General features: G+C 39.3%; 1 protein-coding gene across 6 annotated transcripts in view; it reads left to right on the forward strand.

The window, feature by feature from the left end:
* The window catches only part of DENND2B (DENN domain containing 2B), a 178549-nt gene that overhangs the window by 13182 nt on the left and 140896 nt on the right, over nt 1-24471 (forward strand). For 3 of the 6 annotated variants that reach the window (XM_019456236.2, XM_019456225.2, XM_019456237.2), the window contains exons 3-5: nt 7883-8142; nt 8403-8537; nt 9827-9959. The gene's annotated coding sequence lies outside the window, so the exon portion shown is untranslated. Of the gene's footprint in view, nt 1-7882; nt 8143-8402; nt 8538-8656; nt 8734-9826; nt 9960-24471 lie in introns of those variants that run through there. The other 3 variants (XM_019456227.2, XM_019456230.2, XM_019456232.2) reach the window with 3 other exon arrangements.

Below are 24471 nucleotides of genomic sequence, written 5' to 3' on the forward strand. Positions count from 1 at the left end.
GTTTCTGATTTACTCAGCACATTGCATCCATAATTATATTCCTGAAATGCACATCATGTTACTCTTTTCCTCAAAAGCATTGTTTCTTCATGCCCTTCAGAATAAAATTCAAATTTCTTAGTACTGCTTTTTTAGCCTTCCTGGATCTGACCCTGTGTCAGTCAGAGTAGGTTTAGCCTATGCTGCAATAGCAACCCCTGAAATTTCAGTGGCTTAAGACAATAAAAGTCTATTTCTTGGGCACCTGGGTGGCTCAGTCAGTTAAGCATTTGACTCTTGATTTTGGCTCAGGTCATGATCTTGCAGTTGTGAGATCTATGCTGAGTATGGAGCCTGCTTGGGATTCTGTCTCCCTGTGCCCCTCCCCTGTTGTCACTCACTGTCTCTCTCTGTCTCTGCCTCTGTCTCTCAAAAAAAGTCTATTTCTTACTCATATAACATGTCCAGCATGGGTCAATAGGGAGGTACTACTTTATTCAGTGACCCATTCTGCCCCATTGTCTCACATGGCTTTGGATCTGTGTGGTTAGAGAAGAGAGGCATGCACATCTCTTACTCATTCCTTTTCTTTTCTTTTCTTTTCTTTTCTTTTCTTTTCTTTTCTTTTCTTTTCTTTTCTTTTCTCTTCTCTTCTCTTCTCTTCTCTTCTCTTCTCTTCTTTTCTTTTCTTTTCTTTTCTTTTCTTTTCGGTAGGCTCAACATCCAACATGGGGCTTGAATTTATGACCCCAAGATCAAGAGTTGCATGCTCTACTAACTGAGCCAACCAGGTTCCCCTCTCACTCATTCTTAGAAATTTTGGCCTGGAGGCGACATGAGTCATTTCTGCTCACAACCTGTTGGCTAGAAAGTCATATGGCCCTACCTAATTGTAGGGTGAATGGAACATATAGACTTCTGGGGACTGGGCAGGATATTAGTAAACATTTGTTGTATCTACCACAGACCCATATCTCCCTATTTTTTTTTTTAAGGTTAAGTTGGACTTCATACAACTTCATAAAAATTAACCATTTGAAATGCAGAATTCAATGGCATTAATTGCATTCACGATGCTGTCCAACAATCACTTCTGTCTAGTTCCAAAACATTTTCATCACTCCTAATGGAGACCCCATACTTATTTCTCCCTCCCTCCAGCTCCTGCCAACCACTAATCTTCTTTTTGTCTCTTGGATTTACCTGTTTTGGATAGTACATATAAATGGAATAATACAATATGTGGCCTTTTGTGTCTGGCTTCTTTCACTTACGTAATGTTATCCAAGTACATCCACATTCTAGGATGTTTCAGCACCTCATTCCTTTTTGTGGCCAAGTAATATTTCAGTATATGAATATACCACATTTTGTTTATCAATTCATCTGTTGATGGACACTTGGGTTGTTTCTACCTTTTGGTTATTGTGAATAGTGCTATGAAAATTCATGCACAATTAATTTGAACACCTGTTTTCATTCCTTGCAGTTTATACCTAGGACTGAAATTGTGGGGTCATATGGTTATTCTATGTTTAACTTGTTGAGGAACCACCAAACTGTTTTCCACTAATCTGCCTTTTTAGCCTCTGTTACTTTAGTCAAATAAAGAGCAGTCATTGTTCTTAAAGTTAGTAGTTCACAGCTCAGGCAATTCCTGTGGTTTTGAATTATCTCCTCCTCTTTTCTATTTATTGAAAAGAAATTGTAACAATTACTTAAGATTCAGTTCCGACCCTCTTTCCATCGGTTTTTGGGAGGAAAGTCTACTACTGCAAATTCCTCTTTTTTCTCCTCTTTATCTCTTTTATACCACATATTTTATTCTGATATATTGTTAATATGTACCTTCCTCACTAGATTTTAGATTTTCTTATATGACTTATCTCTTTTATGCTCCATTGATGTCAAAGACAGTTTTTTGCAGGTGTTTAATAAATGTTTGTTGAGTGAATAAAGAAGTAAATAGCTATAGCTATTTTTTTTCTCATTTGCTGTAGGTTCATTTTTTTTTTTTGCAAGTAATATGGAAAATTACTAGAAGAGATCACATTCTCACAATTCTTATTTCGGGGATGCTTTTGGGGCAAAGTTTAGTGAGCTTAGTGACAGAGATAAATCATTCTTCAATCTAGGGATATTTTGATTAGATCTAAAACTGATACCATTGGAACAAAAATTGATAACTAGTGTTTCAAATCAGTAAATTTTTAGACTTTAATTTCTTCCAATTAAAAATTATCTTTAAGCCCCTGAGAGAATAAAAAGGACCATTCAGCAAGACATACGAGTGAGGAGACCTTTCAGTCTTTGTGAGCTTTTCTGAGCTTTTTCTTGTTTCCTGTCCATCTAAAGAGCATCCAGTATCTCATCTTATTCTTTATTCTCTCCCAGGTCTAGCCTGCCCAGTCTCATCAGTCAAACAGTCCTAACACTTTCTTTAAGTAAATAGTAAATAGCCTGGTATTTGGAATAAAACCCCAAATAGCATTACAGAGCAAAAAATAAATGGACCTAGGTCAGACTAAACCTTTTTGTAAGCTGATTATAGGAAAAGAAACTTGATTTTATGTACTATATCTCTCATACACTTAGGAAGGGGAGAGTGAAAAGTACTACATGGTATTCAGGCAAGGAAACAGATTCTGTTCTGAAAAAGGGGATAAGGGAAACTGTTCAGTTAGCCCTTAAGTACTTTAACAAACTAATAGCTTATTTGTAGCTTTATGTTAAAATCCCAATTATAACACTTATGAAAGTAATAATCACTTAAATCCAAATGAGATTTACCATCTTGACAAAAATAATGTATATCTTCAAACATAAGGTTCTTAAGATCTTTATTAATAACCTTGTAACTTATGTTAATTATATCTACCAAGAGTATACTAAGTCAATTTTCCCCCTTAAATTCTGTGTAGATATAAATAGAATCTTTCTCTTATTACAAAAGAAAAATTTCAGGTTGTGAGGATATGTATATGCCAGAAGTTTTTGTACAGATTTTCACTGTCAGTCTATTAACACAGTAACAGAAGGAACTATTTATTGGAGGGCTTAAGAAAAACATAAAAATGAGGAAGTTATTTACAAACAGATGTGGCATTTTATAACCACATCTGCATGTTAACCAACATTGGTCGCTGAAGCTATTTTGTAGTCTGGAGTTGTGCATAGTAACGCTCATAAGTAAAATGAAGGTTGCAATTCTGCTAATCCTTCCAGTGGACTGAAATAGAGCGTGAACCCTTAGCTTTGCTCTAGAATGGGGATTCCTATCTTTTTTGAGATCTTGAACCTCTTTGATAATCCGTTATAGGCTTTGGACTTCTTCTCCCAAAAATGCGTTATACACAATAAATAATTTTTTGTTCCCTTTGAATATCTCTGGAAACATATACAAGAAACTACAGTGATTGCCTGAAGAGAGGGGAGCTGGAGGACAGGAGTAGGAAGGAAGACTTCTCTTTCTCCAAATATCCTTTTATACTGTTTTTTAAGTTTTCAACCAGGTATATATCTTACATATACGTATACATATACATATATAAAAAAATATATATATATATTTTAAAGTCACAATGAAAAAATGTTTACACACAATTTTGGGTTCTGTGTTTCTCATACCCTACAATTAAAAAAATTTTTTTAATGTTTGTTTATTTTTTTGAGAGAGAGAGAGAGAGAGAGAGAGAGAGAGAGAGCACGCACAAGTGGAGGAGGGGCAGAGAGAGAGGGAGACACAGAATCTGAAACAGTCTCCAGGCTCTGAGCTGTCAGCGCAGAGCCTGACGCGGGGCTCGAACCCATGAACCGTGAGATCATGATCTGAGCCTAAGTCGGATACTTAAACAACTGAGGCCTCCCCCCCGGCCATCACCCCGGTGCCCCACTTATCCTCTATAATTTTAAAAACTAAGTAGCTTTTAACAGAATATACATTAGGTCAGTTACGGATTATCTTACTTGATTACCAAAGATAGAGATATAATCAATAGTTTCAGTGACCTATTCGTGCTATTGTTTGTTTAACAAAACATGCTGAGTCCTCAATGATCTGTTTTGAAATCTTGTTAAACTTTGTTTAGTAGGAATATACTTTTTTTAAACATCAGTTTAAGGATTTTTTTTTTCTTTCAGAGGTAGGCTGTAAAGGCAATTGTGACTAAGGAAGTTGCTTATTGGGAAGAAAAGAGCTATATTATGTTTCAATTCATATAATGTCTTGCTTGATTTCTTTTGGGAAGCCTGTGTGAGTGTGTGGTGATAGAGGGGCTTTCCTCTAAGGGAAAATTGGCCTATGTAGAACTGACAAAGATCTTACAATTAATTTAGTGTAGTGTTTCTTAACCTTGGAGATTCTAATTCAGTAGGTCTGGGACTATAGCCAGAAACTGTATTTCTGACAAGCTTCTTAGATGATTCTGAAGGGCTCTCAGCTTTAGGAACTAGTGTTGTAGTACATGCTATTATGCTTTACTGATTGCAAAAATTCGTCATAAGGATTCATACTACTGACATTTCAGCTGTGTGAATATAAGTCCCGTTCGCCTTTTGAGGGTCTTGGAAAAGAGGAAAGTAAAAAGCCAGAGGGATGACCTTGATAGCTACTCCTGAGGCATGCTGGGCTTCTGGAGATTACAGATCAGAGTTGTTTTATATTGAAACTGGCCCTAAGTCTTAAAGCTTATGGAAAAAGTTCAAGGGTGAATATTGGGTGCTTTAGAAATGAGGTTCTACTCAAATGTAGGGGGAATGGAAACAGAATTGGATTAAATAGTACTTGTTGAGGTTATGGATTAATAATTAGTAATTATTTAGAGTGATTAAAAATTATTACTAATTTTTAATAATTAGTAATTATTTAGAGTGATTTCAATATTTACCATTTAAGTTTAGTTATTTAAAACAAAACATAAAATTTTTATTAAAAATTTAAAGAAGGAAATGATATGTAGAAAAGCATGCCCTAGAAAACCTAAAGGTAGGTCATCTGGGCCAACCTTCTTGCCCAGTTGCCTGCCTTAGAGAAACCTGGTTATTTGGATCATGAAGCATAATAAGACCCCAATTCCCCCTTTAATTAAGACCACATATAATATTGTAAGCAGAGTATGTAGGAGGAAGTAACTGCTTCATGAGTACTAGACCTGCAAACCTGGAAGACTTCCTCAAAAATCTTAATCCCTTTGTCCCTCGAAGAAAAAAAAAAACACTCCAAAGCAAAATCTATGAACCAGAAAACCCAAGCCACTCACCATGTTTAAGTGCAGGATTTAAAATAGCAAAAGGAAGTAAAGCCCATCTCTGTGATGTCAAGTGCTATTTTGGTATATAACAAAATAGTTGAATCATAAGTCCCTCAAAGTTAAAATATTAAACAGACTCTTAGCTATAAGATGTGTTGCCAGGCATCTGTATGGAATATAAGCATGTAATCAGAGTGTATTGTATTTCTCCACACAAAGAGAAGCAAAGCTACTGCTTCTAAAGATTAGGAAACTTTCATTAGACTGACAGAAGACAGTACAGAGGAAATGGCTTGGGGGTGGAGGCGATGTATTTGAGAGGATGAAAGGAACAGTATTCATACTATCCAAATTAGAGCCAGGATGTTTATGCTCAAATCTTGTCTTGGCTCTGTGTTGAGGGGACTGAATAATGGGGACTTGAGAAAGTGTATCTGTGAGATCCCTAAATTAGGCACCAAATATACCAAATTCCTTTGTAAACTCTTCTTATTTGTGAATAAAGCCCAAAGCCAGCTAATGCTAATTACCTCTTCCTCTTTTCTGTTGCTAGTATCCTTCCTAAAGCTGTGATTTCATTCAGTTGTTTACAAGTCACATGCCTCTACAGGATTGTCACCTTATGGGGAGTGGTTTTATTCATTTTTCATTTACTCAAACACCATGTACTTATTGTGCACATATTTCATGCTGGGTACTGTGCTAGGCACATAACAATGTAATTATTAGCAAAGATAGACTTGGTCCCAGTCCTCGAGCTTACATCTCCCTTAGTTTTGTCGTGTGATGTGGACATTAGATTAATGTAAATTACTTAATTAGCACCTTTTAAATTAGTATTAGAAACATTTCAGTTGTCAGTGTCTCTAATAAAATTTTGGCCAGTGTTAACTGACTGAGACTGACATCAGTGGAGTTTAGACTCAAGACTATATTTAGGCTGTATTTAAAAAACTTAAGGGATGTTAATTTTCTTTCTGAAAGAGCAGATCTAATTAAGGTTTTTCTTAAGAATTAGAAAAGCTCAATGTATAATTTGCAATAGCATTGGCAAAAAAAAAAAAAAAAAAGAACTATTTGTATCTCATTATTGCCCTCTTACATTGCTTTAGTACACATAGGAGGCAGCAGCGGCAGCTCTTGGAGATGAAAACAGTTACTGTCCTGGGTCTGAATAAAGAAAATCTTGATGCTTTCTTTTGGGATGGCTTTCTTTACAGTTGTCATTCATAAGAAAGGACTTTAATAAGTAGAAGTTTTAATAGTCTTGCAAGTGAGAAACTTAAGAACCTCCTTATACAGCATAAGGAGCTGCAGGTGGCATTTGCCTGGAGTGTTATTGCATTTTGTGGCTTGTGTCCCCTAAGGATTCTTCTACATGAATTCTCTTGTTGCTTTTGGAGTGTAGAACCACCCTAATTTGAGACTGAAGATTGGAGAAGGCTAAGTCCATCCATATATGGCCTTGGTCTCCTGAAGGGTTCAAGTACTTCACTAAACTAGAGGAGAAACTCATTGCTAGATTTTGAATTTGGAGTAAAACTTGTTTTGATTTGCCTAGTTTCAGGTTGTCATCTGTATTTTCCAGTGTGCCTCAACAATGGAAACCTTGGGTTTTCTTAATGTAGAATCAATTCACTTTACCAAGAGCTGATATATTTTTCACACACAGACAACTGTGTTACTCTGTGTATAAGGCCTTCTGCTAGAAAGGCCAAATGTATCCTCTGGCACTAATATTACAAGATAAAGAGTTCGTGCCAGTGATTTATATTAATATCCTTTTTGGGCAAAGGAACAATAGACTTTATCGGTTTGATTCTTGCCACTATTTCTGTTTGATCATGAACAAGTTAAATTGTTTTTAGGATGTATCTTAAAGTCCCCATTATTATTATTTTTGAGCAAGAGAGAATGTGAGCGAGTAGGGGAAGGGCAGAAGGAGAGGGAGAATTCTAACCAGGCTTAATGCTCAGCGCAGAGCCAGACTCTGGGCTTGATCCTCACATCTTTGAGATCATGACCTGAGCTGAAATCAAGAGTCTAATGCTCAACCTACTGAGCCACCCAGGTGCCTCCCTGCCCCCACCCCCACCCCACCATTATTTCTGAGCTGAATAAATCCCTCTTTCAGACATGTGACAATTGAATTGGCCTGGGCTTTGAAACATGTCTTGGCCTTTATAGCCTGTTTATCTTCATTCATATACATTTGCTCCTTCAAGCTATAACTAGGTTTGTGAAAGTCAGATTTGTGCATTCCAATATCAAAGTCTATTTATAGTGATTTATGGGATGAGAAATTGGGTAACATGGGTTCCTAACATCCCACCAAGTATGTGTGGGTTTGGATTTTAAGTGGTTTGCATGATTCTTTTCCAAGTGGATTGTCACACTGAGTTAACAATGTCTTTCAGAATTCCACTAATAAATCACAGATTCTCACTGCTAGTATTCCATTGCTTATTTAATGACACCCTATTCTAGTTTTGGGTTTTGCAAGCCACATGGAGTATTTAAAACAAAATCTCAGAATGCCCTTGGAACTTTTGGTTCAGATCAAACTCCTTGGAACCCTACTGCTTTCAGAGTTCCTCTGCCACTGTTGGCAGTACCAAACGTAGCTTCTTGTAATGTCTTTTTGGGTTTTGCAGGGCTGCCCCAGGCCAAGGGCTGGAAGAACGGAAAGAGCTCATCGGTTTGTTTGAAGGCAGACAAGCTGTACAGGCAGCTTTTCCCAGACTCTCCCAGCTCCGGCTTTTCATGCATACCAGCAGAGCCGCTTTTTTCCTCCAGTGATTGAAACCATCTGGACTGCAGGGGGGTCACGTGTGTATGAGAAAATGACATAAAGTTTCAGATCCCCTTGTGTTTTGCTCCAGACCCAGACAATTCTTGTTCGGATGGTGCCGAGGTGAGGGCCGTCCGGTTTGTGGGCCAACTCTTCATCCTGCCCCCCACCTCCATTTTCCCAACCCCAGCACACCCTCCCCACCCCCCCACCCCCCCCAAGCTCCACACTCTCAGCGCGGGTTTTCTTGTTCCCTCCAGTGCCTTGGAGCACACCCCGCCACCGGGCTCAGCAGCCCACCCTCTCTGTCTCGGGTGGAGGCACACCTCCTCCACGCCCCCCTCCACTCAAATCTGTGCTCCCTCCCATCTCTCTCCCCCTAGCCCGGCCGCAGCCCCGGGCGCGGATGCCTGCCCGACCACCGCCCTCTCTCCCGGAGCGGCTCCTCCTCCGGGCTGCGCGGCTCCAGACAAGCCCCCATCAGTGCGAGCGCCCAGCCTGGCTGGAGAACTCAAGAGGTAAGAGCGTCCGGCCGCCGCCCTGGCTTTCCCAGCCCGTCTTCCCTCGGGAGGGGGTGGGGTGCCCGTGCCCTGGCTCCCGCGGCTGGCGGGCAGGAGGGGCGCCGGTTCCGCTCTGCCGCGCCCTGCCCGCCGCTGCAGCCCTAGCCCTTTTCCCGCTATTCACCGCTCCTAGCCCCGGCCAAGTTTCAGCTCTGTGAGTATTCGCGCCGGGCGCCCACACTCGGGGGCCTCTGCAGGCGCAGAAGAGCAGGGCGGAGGGGGGCAGCTCGGCGGGGCTGGTGGGGACTGCCCTCTGGGCGGTGGGTCGGGGCAGCCTTTCCGGCGGGCTGGGGCCACGCAGTTGGGGGTGGGGAGCAGGGAGACCAGGGATCTGGGGAAGTGCAGAGCTGCGGTGCGCAGAGGAGACTGCGGGCAGTCCCGGCGGGCCTGTGAGTGGGTTTCGCGTGCAGCCGCCGGTTGGTCCCCTGGACTCGCCAAGCTGCTCTGCTGTGGCTGTTGAGCCCTAACCTGCAGCTGTGGTGGTTGTATGCAGGCTCCTTGAGGGACGCGCGCGCGCGCGCGCGCACACACACACACACACACACACACACACACACACACACACACACACGGAACTCAAACAAAGGAAAATTAACTTTGTACTCTATGACTTTAACAAATTAAACTGCAAGTATTGGTGAATGATTAGCTTTCCTTTTTTGTCCTTCACCTGAAATGCACTAAGTATTAAAGATGTATTTTTTAAGTGACTCAAGACTAGCCAATGTTTGTGCTACCTTATCCAAGAATTTAGTAATTTAGTAGAATTTAAGAGACTGAACATTTTCAAGTGTTTCTAAGGATTATTGCATTTTCCTGGGATCTTTATACGAATGTAGTTTACAGTTACTTGGACATGAATAAAACAACTTCACTAACTGAGAGAATTTGTTTTAATGCTGCCTTAGTCTAGCTCTTGGTTTTATCCCATGCAGGTGTTTCTCTTGTTTGGGCAGCAGGGTCTTGGGAATGGGAAAGAGGTCATTATCTCAGCTCCAGGACAGTTTTGAGTTATCTTTTATATGCACACACTTCAACTGGCCATCTTGGGATAGGGCCACAAGATTAAAACTCAAGTGACTGTGTTACTTTTTTCCCCCAAGTAGTATTTTCAGAAGGTGAATCCCTTCACTGATGAGATTTTTCAGAGACGGGTTTCTAAAGAACCTGAAATAGTCTAGATTTCAGAAAGCTGATCAAAGGTAGAAACCAAATTGCTCATAGTCTGTCTCCCGTGCTGAATTAAGGACCGCACAAAGAAGGAGCTTAAGAAGAGCCTGTTGAATGCATGGAGTGAAGTAAAGGCTTCCTGGACTCTGCTGGCTTGTCTGAGAGTTCCACTGTGACTACGTAGATACAAGCGTCCTTTTCATTTATCCGGTAACTATTACCCTTGGAAAAACTCCCTAAGATATGGGGGTGATTTGTTCAAGTGCATATGGGAAGTGGTGTTATCTTCAAAGTATTTTTTATGGAACACTTAGTGACTGGCTGATAATTAGTAAAAACTTTGCTCTTGGGTTTGTGGATTCATTGGGGAAAGAGGAGTGACACATAAGAGAAGAATAAAAACTTTAGATCCATTGGCTTAGAATATAAGAATTAATTATAGAAGCTCAGAGGAGAATATGATTATGAACCAGAGTGCCTTTAAGGAAGAGAAGGGATTTCAATTAGGCCTTGAAGCAAAGCATGGCTCTAAACCTGGTGGAGAGTTGCTAGGGAGAGTTTCCAAGAAGAGAGACAGTAGATCATTTGGATTGGAGCTGGGGAGAAATGTGATGCTTACTGAGCATCTTACTCGGTGCCACATGCCACACTCTCTCTTTCATCTTCTAGTGATACGAAGTAGGTGTTGTTACTCTTGTCTTAAAGAGAGGGAATTCTTGTTTTACAAAGAGAAGAGCTGAAATATAAGTAACTTGCTGAAGATCACACAGGTAGTGAGTGGTAGAGCTGGAATTCTAACTCCTGGTTGTCTACCTCTAAAGTTTGTGCCTCCACAGCTGCCTTCCACAATGGGCAGTGGGAAGTTCAGTTGAAGCAGACTGGTCAGCTTGAATTCTGGCTCAGGAGTTGCAACTTTATCCTATATGCATGGTCTGGCTTTAAAGATTTTTGAGAAAAGGAGTGATGGGCAAAGCCATTTTTGAAGATTAATGTGACATCAGGGTACAGGATTTGTAACTTGCTCATCACAGGTAAGGTGCAAGATGTAGTTCTTAATAAAGGAGATTAAAAAAAAATGTGAATGTAGGAAATATACCTGGATGTTTAAATTCCTGGCCTCTCCAGTAGCTTGGTTCACTGGGTAAGACTTTGTTGCACTGACCACAGGGCTGCTGGGGATCTAGAAAAGAGCTGGATCTGACCGGGCAAACATTGAACTGGAATGTGTATGTGGGGCAACATGGTTTGTCCTTTGTATTTCCCACATGTGTTGCAATGCTTTGGTGAAAGTTTTTTGTTTTGTTTTGTTTGTTTGTTTGTTTTTATAATTACCCTAGGACAGAGATCAATGTTGTAATTTGTTTAAGAGCCTTTACTAAGTAGGAAAGTTGAGCTCCCAAACCAGGGCTTCTGCTCTAAAGATCTCATTTAAGTTGAGGTGTCCTTTCCCCCCAACATTTCCTTGTTTCCTAAAAATGCTGAATTTTAAAATTTGGTATTGCCAAGGTAAAAATGAATTGAGATTCCGTTTCTTAATAAAACCAGTTAAGAGAAAATGCACTTTATTTCACTTTTTTGTCATGGAGGAACAATAGCATACCTTTGCAAAGTTACTGTGTGGGAATTTCAAAGGGATAGGAAAGCCAGGATTTAGAGATGTGCAGAGCTCTTCCTACCCCTCTACATTTCTTACCAGTAATTGTGTTCATATATACACCTAGAGAGCTTAGGGGGCCTTTGAATACCCAAGTTTATAGCTAGACCCTTTGATTCTCTGCAGATAATGGGCTCAGGAAGGGCAGCAGTGGGTGGAGCCATTTTATTAGAATTGTCTCCCACTTTGAATACAGTCTAGTGCAACTGGTTCTTCCTTGTGCGACATCTAGGCCTTTTTCTCTGAACTTGTCAGTTACTCTAAAGAATTGGTTTTTAGGCAAGGGATACCAGGTAGTGGGGGAGTTGTGCCCAAAAAAGGCAGAAAATCAAGTTGGTCAGCTAGAGAATTTTTATTATTTGTTTGTTTGTTTATATATTTATTTTTGAGAGCAAGAGCTTGTGCATGTGCAAGCAGGGGAGGGACAGAGGGAGAGGGAGAGGGAGAGGGAGAGAATCTTAAGCAGGCTCCACAGTCAGCGCAGAGCCAGACATGGGGCTCAATCTAAGGACTGTGAGATCATGACCTGAGCCAAAATCAAGAGTTGGATGCTTAACTGACTGAGCCACTCAGGCGCCCCAAGGATTTTTATTTTAATTAATGTTAGAGTCAACCATAGTTTTGTGTAAAATAAAAAATGTAAACCCAACATAGGATCTCAGTTCTCTATACCCATTTTTACCTTAAAGAGCCTCTAACTGGAGAGCTTGCTTACCCCATTGATAGGGCTTTGATAGGTAAAATTCTCACGAGCGGCTCTGATCGTATCAGGACGACTCAGTTTGGGTTTTGGATCTCAGAGGAATGTGACTTCTCAGCATAGGGGATTTAGACTCGAAAGATATGGGTTCAAGTTCCAGCTTTGCCACTTTTGTTTAGAAGTGTCTGGAGTTTGATATCAGAGGGATTTCTTAGCTCAGTTTTTCTGGTTCTTCTAGGTGAGGGTAATGCTCTAGCATCAGACAGAGTTCATGCCCTGATTAGTCCCTTGGTTCCTTCTTGTAGTTTGTTATCTTGTGTCACCTGAAAGCCATTTTGTTTCATCTGTAGCCTGTAGTTATAGATCAGAAAGGAAAATCAGCTGGAATTTCCTCTAGAGAATGGCAAGCCTCATTGTTGGTGATCTTTTGGTAGGAGTTTCTGTGAGAATGCTCTTAAGTTTTGAGAATTGAGGTTTCAAATAGTGACTTTGGCAATGCTCTTATTTATTTATTTATTTTATTATTTTTTTCCACTATAAAGGTCTTTTTTTTATATGAAATTTAATGTCAAATTGGTTTCCATACAACACCCAGTGCTCATCCCAACAGGTGCCCTCCTCAATGCCCATCACCCACTTTCCCCTCCCTCCCACCCCTCAGTTTAGTCTCAGTTTTTAAGAGTCTCTTGTGGTTTGCTTCCCTCCCCTTTTTTTTTTCCCCTTCCCCTCCCCCATGGTCTTCTTCTGTTAAATTTCTCAGGATCCACATAAGAGTGAAAACATGGTATCTGTCTTTCTCTGTATGACTTATTTCACTTAGCATAACACTCTCCAGTTCCATCTACATTGCTACAAAAGGCCATATTTCATTCCTTCTTATTGCCAAGTAGTATTCCATTGTATATATAAACCACAACGTCTTTATCCATTCATCAGTTGATGGACATTTAGGCTCTTTCCATAATTTGGCTATTGCTGAAAGTACTGCTATAAACATTGGGGTACAAGTGCCCCTATGCATCAGCACTCCTGTATCCCTTGGGTAAATTCCTAGCAGTGCTATTGCTGGGTCATAGGGTAGATCTATTTCCAATTTTTTGAGGAACCTGCACACTGTTTTCCAGAGTGGCTGCACCAGTTTGCATTCCCACCAACAGTGCAAGAGGGTTCCCATTTCTCCACATCCTCTCCAGCGTCTGTAGTCTCCTGATTTGTTCATTTTAGCTACTCTGACTGGCGTGAGGTGGTATCTCAGTGTGGTTTTGATTTGTATTTCCCTGATGAGGAGTTACGTTGGACAGTGCTCTTAGTTAAATGTCAGAGATGTTTGGTTGCATTTTTGGTTCATTGCTTACTCACACAGTTGTTAATGTTTTTATATTTGGTAAGCATTTGTTATTTTTATCATTTATTAAAGGAGTGATTTAGATTTTCTAAGGTAGCTGAAAGCTTTAGAAAAATAGGACTGGGGTATCCTTTTGGTTCTCAGATATAATCTCCTGTATAGTACAACCATTTGACTATTTTAACTCACTCTGCCTCCAAATATCCTTAATCTCTCTCAAGTGATTTGCTGTCTCTCAAGAGATTTCACAACCTCTCTAAGAAACATTTTCTGAGTTTTCCAGACTGATAATCACAGATTATCTCCTTGTTATTAGCCTGAGTTTTCTTTTCATGTTTCTTGCTTTCACGGTTTTCCCATCCTTCTTCAACACACAAATGTTCACAGAGGGAACGAGTTGTCTTTCCTGGGCCCCAGTGGCAGCTACCAAATGTGCAGATTGCCTCTCTGGACTCATCCTTTCTTTCTCTTTGTCTGGCTAAACAAGCTGAGCACTCTGTATTTTTCTTTATACAACTCTCTTTTGAGACCCATGATTATACTTGTTGCTTTGTTTTTTGTTTTATGCAGGAAGTCAATATCAGATATGTAAGCAATTACAGGTTTCAGTGAAGGGAGCCTTTTGGAAATAAAATGTGCTTTTTCTTCCTATTGGCATGAATAATTGTGTAACATATGTAAATACTGAAGATGATCTTCTAAAAAAATATCAAAAGAATTTTGCCTAAGTCCCCTTTAAGAGCTTAAAAAGAATCCAGCCTTTATAAGATTACACTAAAAGTAACAGACTATCCCAACTGAGTCCCTTCTAGAAGTGTGGGAGTCATTTGTTTAAACCAGAACTTAGGATACCCAAGCAAATATGATAGAAAGAATCTACTTAACACTTTGTTAATAGCATAAGAAATAAAACTCTTTTTAATGGACATTTTGTGATAAAGGTCATAGTGATTAGAATATGTTGGGAACCCTGATTGTCAGTGCTCTGGAAACTACTTTGAGTAGACAAGTATAAATGTTAGTGGCTTTTTGTCTTTCTTTGGTGTGAAATTGGGATCTTGGATGTTAATTTAACTAAGAACAAGTTTGAATCTAGGTATTTGTGGATTTTCCCCCTACCCTTCTCCCTATTCTTTTTATCCTGAAGGCTAATTGGAGTGGAGTGGCAAGTGCCTCTAACCAAGGTATCCTTGTGTTGGGATGTTTTATCAGACACTGGTCTGTATTATTGTCATTCATACACCCTTACTTGTGTTCACCATTTATTGAATATCTGCTGTGGAAAAAGCACTGGGTTAGTCCTTTTTAAGCATCTGTTTGTTCTCTTACTACTTTTTTTTTTTTTTTTAGTGAACATTATATTAGGTGTTTGATGAATCAGTGAATGGGTAAAGCTAAAAAGTTAGAAATTATTTTTGGATATGGGTGTTGGATATCTCTTGATTTGAATGCTGCTGTTGGGAAGTGGCCATGCTTATATCATTCTGCCCTCTCTTCTAGGTGCTGTGATGACCCTTGACAAGGAGGCTGAGCATGTGGGGTATATTTTCTAGTGAGTGAACAGGGCCCGGTTAATTATTTTTGCTACCAGTTGTGTTAGATTACATTTTCTATTACCAGGAACTTCACTTAGCATAATATCCACTGCAGTAGAAAATACCCAGTGGTTGGTAGTGAGAACTACCTGGAGAGGGTTTTCCTGAAGGTCTGTTTTGCCAAGGATAGATTCTAGGTGCTTGGATCCAAAGGGCTTCTACACAGACCAGAGTGATTCTCACACTGGGACCCAAGGGGAATGGAAATTCTCTTAAAATGTTTTACTAGTATGGGAGGGAAGCCAAAGCTTTTGTTTTTCAATGGACAGTAGAATCTGTACTAGAGATGAAGAAAAGCCAGCTTACAGATGAATATTTAGTGTTCTATAGGGTTAGGGAAAGCATGGAAAAATGGGATTTAAGGTCAAAGTGTTCATTTGAGTCCTTAATGTCAAATTAATAAAAAAATCAGTTCCAAGGGTTTTGTTTTGCTATTTTTTTCCATATCTGTGTTTTGACAGGTCACTGTCTTAAATTAGAATAGTATTTAGGACCAAAACGTTTATATAGCAAGTGATATAGTAGAGTCATGGGAGATGGGCAGAGGCCACTTTGTGTCTTATTTCAGATGGACCATTTAAAAAATCCCCATGAGTAGCTTAGTGGTTAGAATTAGTTTGAAATAGCTTTGCTGAAAGGTATTGGTAAAATAACATTTATCAGTTTTTGTTTATTACTGATTTAGATAAAAGCAAGAAAGCCAATTTGAGAGCTGTATCATGTGCCTAGCCCTGCCCACATACAAGTTGCCTACTTAGTTCCCATGTATTTGTCACTGTTATTGGTCCCTGGGAGGCCAGGGGTAGATCTCAGGGTATGAGGCTCAGACTTGGTTGAAACCACATCAAGAGGTGCCTGGCTGGCTTAGTTGGTGGAACATGCGACTCTTAATCTTGGGGTTGTGAGTTTGAGCCCCATGTTGGATGCAGAGATTACTTAAAAATAAAATCTTCAAAAAAAGAAGAGCTGGCCCTGACAGGTTACTAGGGCTGTGGGTGTAGGGAAATGGGTGGATGGGACAGGGAAGAAAACCAGAAGGGCATGTAGTTCTGTGGAAATCGAGTAAAGAAATGAAAAAGTTATAACTCTTTTTTTCCCTCATTGACTTAGACCTCCATTCCATTGAAAACGTTTACTACTTGAGGTTATTTTATGAACCCTCATAGTAACTAGGTGAAAGCACTGTGACTTCTGTACACTGACGGGAAGGACACTCCTAGATGATTCCCTGGATATGTATTTGGGTTGTTTCCGTTCTTTCCCTCTTTTTTACCTAGGCTGTGATGCTGTTTTGTTTTTTTTTAAAGAAATATTCTGGCTTTGGTGTCTAGAAATTTTTAGGGCTATGGGGATCGGGGGCAGGGGTGCTGAGTGTGACATGTTGCCAGTATGAGAGGCTTTTACACCCAGACAAACTTCCAGGAAAGAGGGTCAGAAAATGTATACACAAAGTCAGAAGGGAAAATGGCATGGCAGGTAGTGTGACTGCTTTGGCCATTGTGACTGTGTCTGCTCAGATGGGCCTGATGGTTGGATGATGGAATGGTACTGAGAATATTTTATAATCCACATCATTTCTTAAAGATTTTTTTCTTTAGGAAAAAGCATAGTACATTACATTGATTTTTGTTTTGAAATTTACATGACCTATCCATAAGTGAGCATACAGAGAAATGAACTTTCTTGAGATCACACAGCTCAAAAGATGAAGAGCCAGGATGTGAACCTAGACAGTTACACACTGAATGCCAAGCCTGTAACTGGTTCTGTATAGCCTCTAACTGGTCCCAGCTCTTCTGCTGTCCCTTTATAGTCTCTTCTCCACATAGCAACCAAAGTATTATGTGTGTCCCCTACTTTAGCCCTCATATTTATAGTTCAGATTTACTGCCCAAGTCCTTAAGTGCTCTAGCCTCTAGTCTTCCCACCTGCTGTCCACCGTCCTCCCCATCTCTTCTGTCTCAGAGCCTTTGCCTTGTACCTGGGATATTCTTCTTGAATATTGCTAGTTTGTACCCTCCCTCATTTAGGTGTCAGCTCAAATGCATCTCCTCGAGGAGGCTGTCCCTGACCATCCTATGCAAACTTCTCTTAATGAATCTTTAATCCTTCCTTTGTTTTTCTTTCTAAAATTATATTATGTATTTGTGTGTTTTTCCTGTTTGCTTTCACAAATAAATAAACTTCGTGGGATTAGGGAGTTGGTCCATCTGTTTACTGGTATCCTTACTTTTTAGAACAGTATGTGGAAAGTTTTCTTTAAATATTTGTTAAATGAGTAAGTGGTGTCATTTTCATTTGATGTTCATGTTTAACATGACTTCACTTGGATAAAAATAGTAGAGGGGAAAAGGATATGCAGGTGATACATACAAGTCTGGGTCTTACTTGCTTTTATATTTATTACCAAGGCTTTACCATAATATCTGGCCAAAAAAATGCTCAGAATATCTGAGTTGAACAAATGCACAATTTGATTTATTTTGGATTCCACACAGGAGTTCAGAGAAGGGAGAGAATAGTGTGGACTGAAGTCCTTAGAGAAATTTGTGGAGGACTTGTAGGCTTTCAAGGCGAGATTGAGTTTGGTTGGTTTGTTGTTGTTTTTGTTATTTAAAGCTGGAAGGACTCTTAAGATGATCTAGTTCAAGCTTCTTGGTTATAAATGGGGAAACTGAGCCCAGAGAGACAAGAACTTGCCCAAAGGCACACATGGTTTTGTTAGAACCATGTCTGGAATCCAGCTATTTTGATTCCTAGGTCAGTTCTCTTTCCTCTATACAGTGCTTCCTTCAGAATGAAGGAGGAGCTTTGAGGGGTGGGAAGTGACTAGGAATAGCATGAGCAAAGGCTCAGAGGCAGAAAAGATGTTGGCTTGTGTGGGATAGAAATTGGGATGGAAATTAGGCCATGTTAATTGAATCAGTGAGTTAATGAAAGAGATCCATGGGAGATATAGTAGGCTGTAGAAGCTGTGTAAGACCAGATCCTGGAGGATTATTTTTTTTAAATGTTTATTTATTTTGAGAGAGAGTGTGTGTGCGAGCAGGGAAGGGGCAGAGAGAGAGGAGAGAGGGACTCTCAAGCAGGCTCCACTCAGAGCCTGAAATGGCCAATCTCATGAACCGTGAGATCATGACCTGAGCAGAAATCAAGAGTCAGACTCTTAACTGACTGAGCCATCCAGGCACCCCTAATATTTTATTTTTAAGTAATCTCTACACCCAGTGTGGGCCTGAAGTAATGATCCTGAGATCGAGTTGCATGGCTCTACTGACTGAGCCAGCCAGGCCCCAGATCGTGGAGAATCTTGAATGTTATCTTGAAGAGTTTAAATTTGGAATGACAGGGAGACATGTGAAAATACTTTAAATATTGTTCTGTATTTTCTCTTCAGTGAAGGTGACAAATAATGTAATATAGAAAATGAATTATAATTGAAGAATAAGTTGGAGCCTTGTAGGAGTTAGGAAGCCATTATAATAATCCAGATATCAGTGTAGTTTGGGGAGTAGTAACATTTCAGTTTTGTTTTGTTTTTGTTTTTAGAAATTGTGTATTTTTTGAAGATGATATGTAATTCTCTGACAAAAGGTGTGTACCCTGATTTCTAAGAGAGTTTGGGAGCAATAAGGCTGGAGTATTTTACTTTATTTAATTCCATATATGTTGTAAATGAAATTTCAGTGTCTCGATGGTAATCCCTCTTAAGAAACCCAGGTCAGGTTAGTAAAGTAGGGATAGAAGATAACACTGTCCTCCATGTGAAGATCATCGTGGAGAGCATGGGCAGGGGCAGAAGGAGCAGATGGGCAGTGAATGAGAGCAGCTTCCAAAAGAGAGTCTGGACCTCTCTGTCACAGGTACTGCACTGTGGCTGGGGAGTCAGGCATCCAGGTTCCTCAGCCTGGCACCATTTCTTTCTTTCTTTCTTTCTTTCTTTCTTTCTTTCTTTCTTTCTTTCTTTCTTTCTTTCTTTCTTCCTTCCTTCCTTCCTTCCTTCCTTCCTTCCTTCCTTCCTTCCCTCCTTCTCCTTGGACACAAGAGGTCAGTGGGAGTAAGAACCAGGCTCCTGGGCCCACAAATGCTTTGGATGGATTGGTTGTGTTGAAACTCGGGCCTACTCATGTAGTCCACATAAGTTTTCAACTGGAACTGATGAGTATAGACTAATACAACCCCTACCAAGCCAGTGAATTGGCACGGGGTATGATACTTTAAAAGTTTTTCCATCCTCAGGAATCTTTTTCCATCTCTAAGGGAAAACTTTAAAAGTCAGCATGTAAGTGAGAACACAGACCTTTAAATAATATCTCATACTGGATCTGAGAGTTTGGGTTGCAAAAAAATCCTGGAGCATTTAACATTCAACAAATACTTATTGAGCAGGACCTGTTAAACACCTAATACTGTGCTTAGTATTGGAACTTTAATCTTTTGATCATGCTGCATCAAATGTTATTAATAAGATATTAACATTTGGCTCTATTTCACATTCAGTTTAGCCCCCAACATTATATAGCTCGTCCATAAACCCTCAGTTAGTTCAGACTGTTCACTTACACTTGCAGTCACTTGTTGAACGTTTACTATATAAGAAGCAATATGATGAATGTTGAGGCAGTTTTGAAGGTGAACAAGGATTAGTGAGGGTCCTCAACTGGTCACCTGGAATATACCAGGTAGATCTGGCAGCTGTTAAGTTTCCTGGGATTCCTAGCCCAAGAGGAGGGGGTTTCAGCAGTAGTGCATCCCTCTTCACTTGTTCTGCTCACACTAGTTCCTCCCCTGTCCCCCTTGCCACTGTTCTCCAAGCCTATCTTTAAATTTAAGAGAAATCAAAATTAGCTCCTTTGCATTAAATTGGGGAAGTTCCATTAAGGGCAGCACTTCTCTGATGAAACGTTCAATAAAGTTTGAAATCTTTCCCAGAGAATCTCTTCTGTCTGTGTAATCTCAAAGAAGAGGCTTCTCCATGGGAACTTTGCTCCTTCCTCTGAAAGTTGCTTTGCCTACAGTTGGACACACAGTATGCAGCATTCGGTATTTCTCAGGCTCTTCACTTTGGCCTGCTTCACTGGCTCTTTGTGGAGATGCCAGGAGAGGCATGTTGCCTTGTTTTTATAGAGTGAATGACACAAATGAGAGGGAGGCAATCATGCTAAATTTTCCCATCATTTGGAAAGGCAGCTGCTCAACAGAAGAGAGGCAAAAGAAGATGGATGCAGAAGAGTGTTTCATCGAGGCTTTGAATTGCCAGTTGGAGTGAGGTTGTTTTCCCCTCCTTTGCTTGGTATCTGGAGCCAGTTTGTACATTGTCTGTTGGGGTTTGCTCTGCTTTATTCATGTCTGCAACAACACTGAGAAGCATATTTTATTCTTAATTTTGGTACCCTCTTCCTGTGGGATCTCAGCTATCTTCAGGGCTTCAACTATTTCCTTTTTTTTTTTTTTTTGCTTATTTATTTATTTTGAGAGAGACAGAGACAGTGCAAGTGGGGAGGGGCAAAAAGAGAGGGAGAAAGGGAGAGTGAGAAAGAGCACGTGCATGCAAGTGCATGAGTGAGGGAGGGGCCAAGGGAGGAGGAGAGAGAGAGAATCTTAAGCAGGCTCCACACCTAGTGCTGAACTGGCGCTCCATCTCATGACCAACCATAAGATCATGACCTGAAGTGAAATCAAGAGTTGGATGCTTAACTAACTGAGCCACCCTGGCACCCCTCAAATCCTTTTTATACCACTCATTATATGTGATCCTGGACAAGTCACTTAACCTCTCCGTGCTTCAGTTTCCTCATCTGTAAAATGGGGGTAAAAATAGTGCCTACCTCCTAAGGTCTTTGTGAGGACAAATGAATTAATATATGTACAGTACTTAGATGACCTGGCATGTAATTTAGTGTGTATAATTATTGCTGTTGGACAGCTGGATGATCTGCAGGCCTCTCAAAATTTCCCTGTTTAGTTTAGTACCTATCTCTATAAAGCTGTCTTTCTTCTGTATTCATGAGCTCCTTTATTGATATCAGAGTCATCTCTGATTTCTCCTTTTTTCTCAGTAATCATACTCGAAGTCTTGTCAGTTACATTTCCCAAGAGTCCTCCTCACTGTCTTGCCTCCAACTCAGTTAAAGATTTGACCATCTTTTTTGTGGAATGCATCCTTAATGTCTCAGAATGCCTGCCCCTGGATGTTTTTCAGTCAGTCTCTCAGGCTGCTCCCAAGAGTGATCTTTCTAAAGTAGTTTAATTATCATAGTTCCTTTCTAAAAACCCTTTCCTTTTTTATGAGGAATAACATACAGTAAAGGGCACAAATATTAAACATATAACTTACTGGCTTTCAGCATTTGTAGTCACCCGTGTAACCACTCTCAGATCAAGATATAGAACATTTCCAGCTTTATGTCTCTTTTGAGGTAGAATGTGCATTCCTACCCCTAACCACTCTTTTATTACCATTTGTTTTGCCTTTTTTCTTTTCAAATCTTTATAAATACTTAAAATAGAATTCTTTTTTCCAGTTTTATTGAGAAATAATTGCTATACATCACTGCATAAAACTAAGGTGTACAACATGATGATTTGATTTTCATGTATCATGAAATGATTATCACAGTAGGTTCAGCTAACATTCATCTTGTATAGATATAATAAAAAGAAAAGAAAGAAGGACAGAATAAAGAAAAAAATTTATCCTTGTGATGAGAACTCTTAGGATGTACTCTCTTAGCAGCTTTCCTGTATGTCATATAGCGGTGTTAGCTATGGTCATCATGTATGTTACGTGCATAGTGCTTATTTGTCTTGTAACTGGAAGTTTGTATCTACTGCTAACCACTTGTGTATCTCCATCTTGCTTTTTCTTGATCTTTGTGTAAATGAATCATAAAAACCCTTTATTGATTCTTCTTGTTCTATATCTTTGACAGAGTAATTCTAAACTCACTTAATGTGACATTCAAATATGTTTGTCATCTGGCTTTTACTTCAGGTCCTTTGCACGTAGCCTGCCCTTCCTGCCATGCATGTAGTGTACAAACACAATAGGCTCTTTTTCCCTTTCATTTTTTTGTGCCTGATATTCTCTTGGCCTTCTACTTCATTCCCTGGCAAATTCATCCTTAAAAACTCAGTTCTAGGCAGAATCAAGCCCTTCTCTGTTCTCTGGAGGCATGATTATTATAGTTGGTTACTTATTTACATGTCTTTCTCCTCTACTTATCGTTTTCAAGAGCCCATGGATGGGGCACCTCCCCCCCCCCAGTTTTACACAGGTAATTCATATTTTCTCCAGAAAAATTAGAAAACAGAAACAACAAAAAAACCCCAAAACCCATTATATAGAGATGACCATTGTTTACATATATACCAAAATATATACCAACACTGTCATTCATTCACAAAATAAACATTCATTCACAAAATACTAAATATCTACTTTGTTATTTACATTTAGTTCCCCCCCCTACTTTTTGTTGTTATAAAAACACTGTTGAACATCCTTATGCCTATATTTTAGTGCAGTTCCCTGATTATTTTTGGAGGATACATTTGTAGATGTAGATGAAAGAGATGAACATTTTTAAGGACTTTTGATACACTTAGCCAAATCACTTTCCAAAAAGTCTTTACCCTGGGTACACTTCTGCTAGGGTAAGAGTGCATGTTTTCAGCTGTCTCTGCGAAACTAAAAAGAAGGAAAATGGTATTTTGTAAATCTGATAAGATAAAAATGGTTTTGCATTACTGTTTTAATTTGCATCTCTTTGCTACTGAGGTTGAGTATTTTCTCATATGCTTAATACCATTTATATTATATAATTTATATTTCTTATGTGATTTATATGTTCATGTATTATATTTGTACTGATTTTATCAATGTTTTTAATATTAAGGATATTAAGTCATATATACTACATATATATCCCTCATTTTGTCATTTATCTAACTTTAATTTGTTTCTAAATATAAACATTTTAAATAATTTAATGTAGTGAAATGTATTAGTCTTTTATTATTGTTTAAAGTTTATTTATTTATTTTGAGAGAGAGAGAGGGAGAGAGAGTGCACGCATGCAAGCATGCATGCATGGAAGAAGGACGGAGAAAGAGGGAAAAAGAGAATCCCAAGCAGGCTCTGTGCTGTGAGCCTGATGCAGGGCTTGATTTCATGAATCATGAGATCATGACCTGAGCTGGAATGAAGAGTCAAATGCTTAACTGACTGAGCCACCCAGCCACTCCAAATTTATTAGTCTTTTAAATATGTTTTTTTACCTGTGGTGTCATTCTTAGAATGATCTTCCTGAGGGAATATTAGATAAATATCCATTATATATTTTTCTACTTCTTTTGTAATGTCATTTTGTGCATTTAAATCTTTACTCAATCTGGAACTTATTCTGTTACAAAATCATACTACTAATGATAGCTAATTTTTTGAGTGCATATTATATGCTAGGCACTTGCTTCACTTACACTGACTCATTTAAACTTTCAACAAACCTGTGCTATAAGCACTGTTAGTATCACTGTAAATTGACTTGCTGAAGGTTGCTCAGCTAGTAAGTTGCAAAGATAGGAGTCAAGTTCAGATAGTTGAGCCCTAGAGCCCATGTCCTCAACTACTCTGCTAACTTAATTTTTTCCCAATGACCTAATGTCATTTTTTAAGGAATCCATTCTTTCGCCACTGTTTTGAAATTGCCAATTTTAATCATATGTTAAATTTATACAAATACTTAGGTATGTTACAAACTTTTGTTCCACTGCGCTGTCTTTTTGGTGATAATGCCACACTGTTTTAATTTGTGTAGTTGAAAGATGGTATTCTCCTCACCTTTGCATCCCCAGTGCTTAGCAGTGACTGCTGCCTTGTAGGTATTTAATGAATATTTGCAGAATGATGTCACTCTTGGAGGTTCATGGATAGAATTCAGAGGGTCTGCAGCTTGGCTAGGAAAAAATTACATCATCATTTTCATTGACCCCAGACTGAAATTCAATATTTCTTTTAATTATGAATATAGGCAATAAAGCACAGTAGTAATAGCACTACCTTTGACTTCGTCATGGATATTTGCCAGGGTGAACCTTAGGTTAAAAACTCTTGCTTTATTGTATTTCTTTCTTGGGGCCATTTTATCTTTGTGTCTCATACCTAGGCAGTGACTGATACTTAGTAGATGACCAATAAATATGCTAATTTTAAAAACTTTTAATTTTCAAATATGCACAAAAGTCAAAGAACTGCATAATGAACTCCCATAATGACTTCTTCATCCAGCTTCAAATATTATCAGCATTTTTCCAGTTTTGTTTTATCTATCTGTCCTCATTTCTGGATTATGCTATTTTACCCAATGATATTTCAGAAAGCAAATCTAATTGATAAGGACTTGAAAATATATATCCCTTCTTTTTTT

This window comes from Panthera pardus, unplaced genomic scaffold, assembly GCF_024362965.1.
Source record: "Panthera pardus isolate Hobbes unplaced genomic scaffold, ASM2436296v1 HiC_scaffold_12, whole genome shotgun sequence".
Lineage (NCBI taxonomy): Eukaryota > Metazoa > Chordata > Mammalia > Carnivora > Felidae > Panthera > Panthera pardus.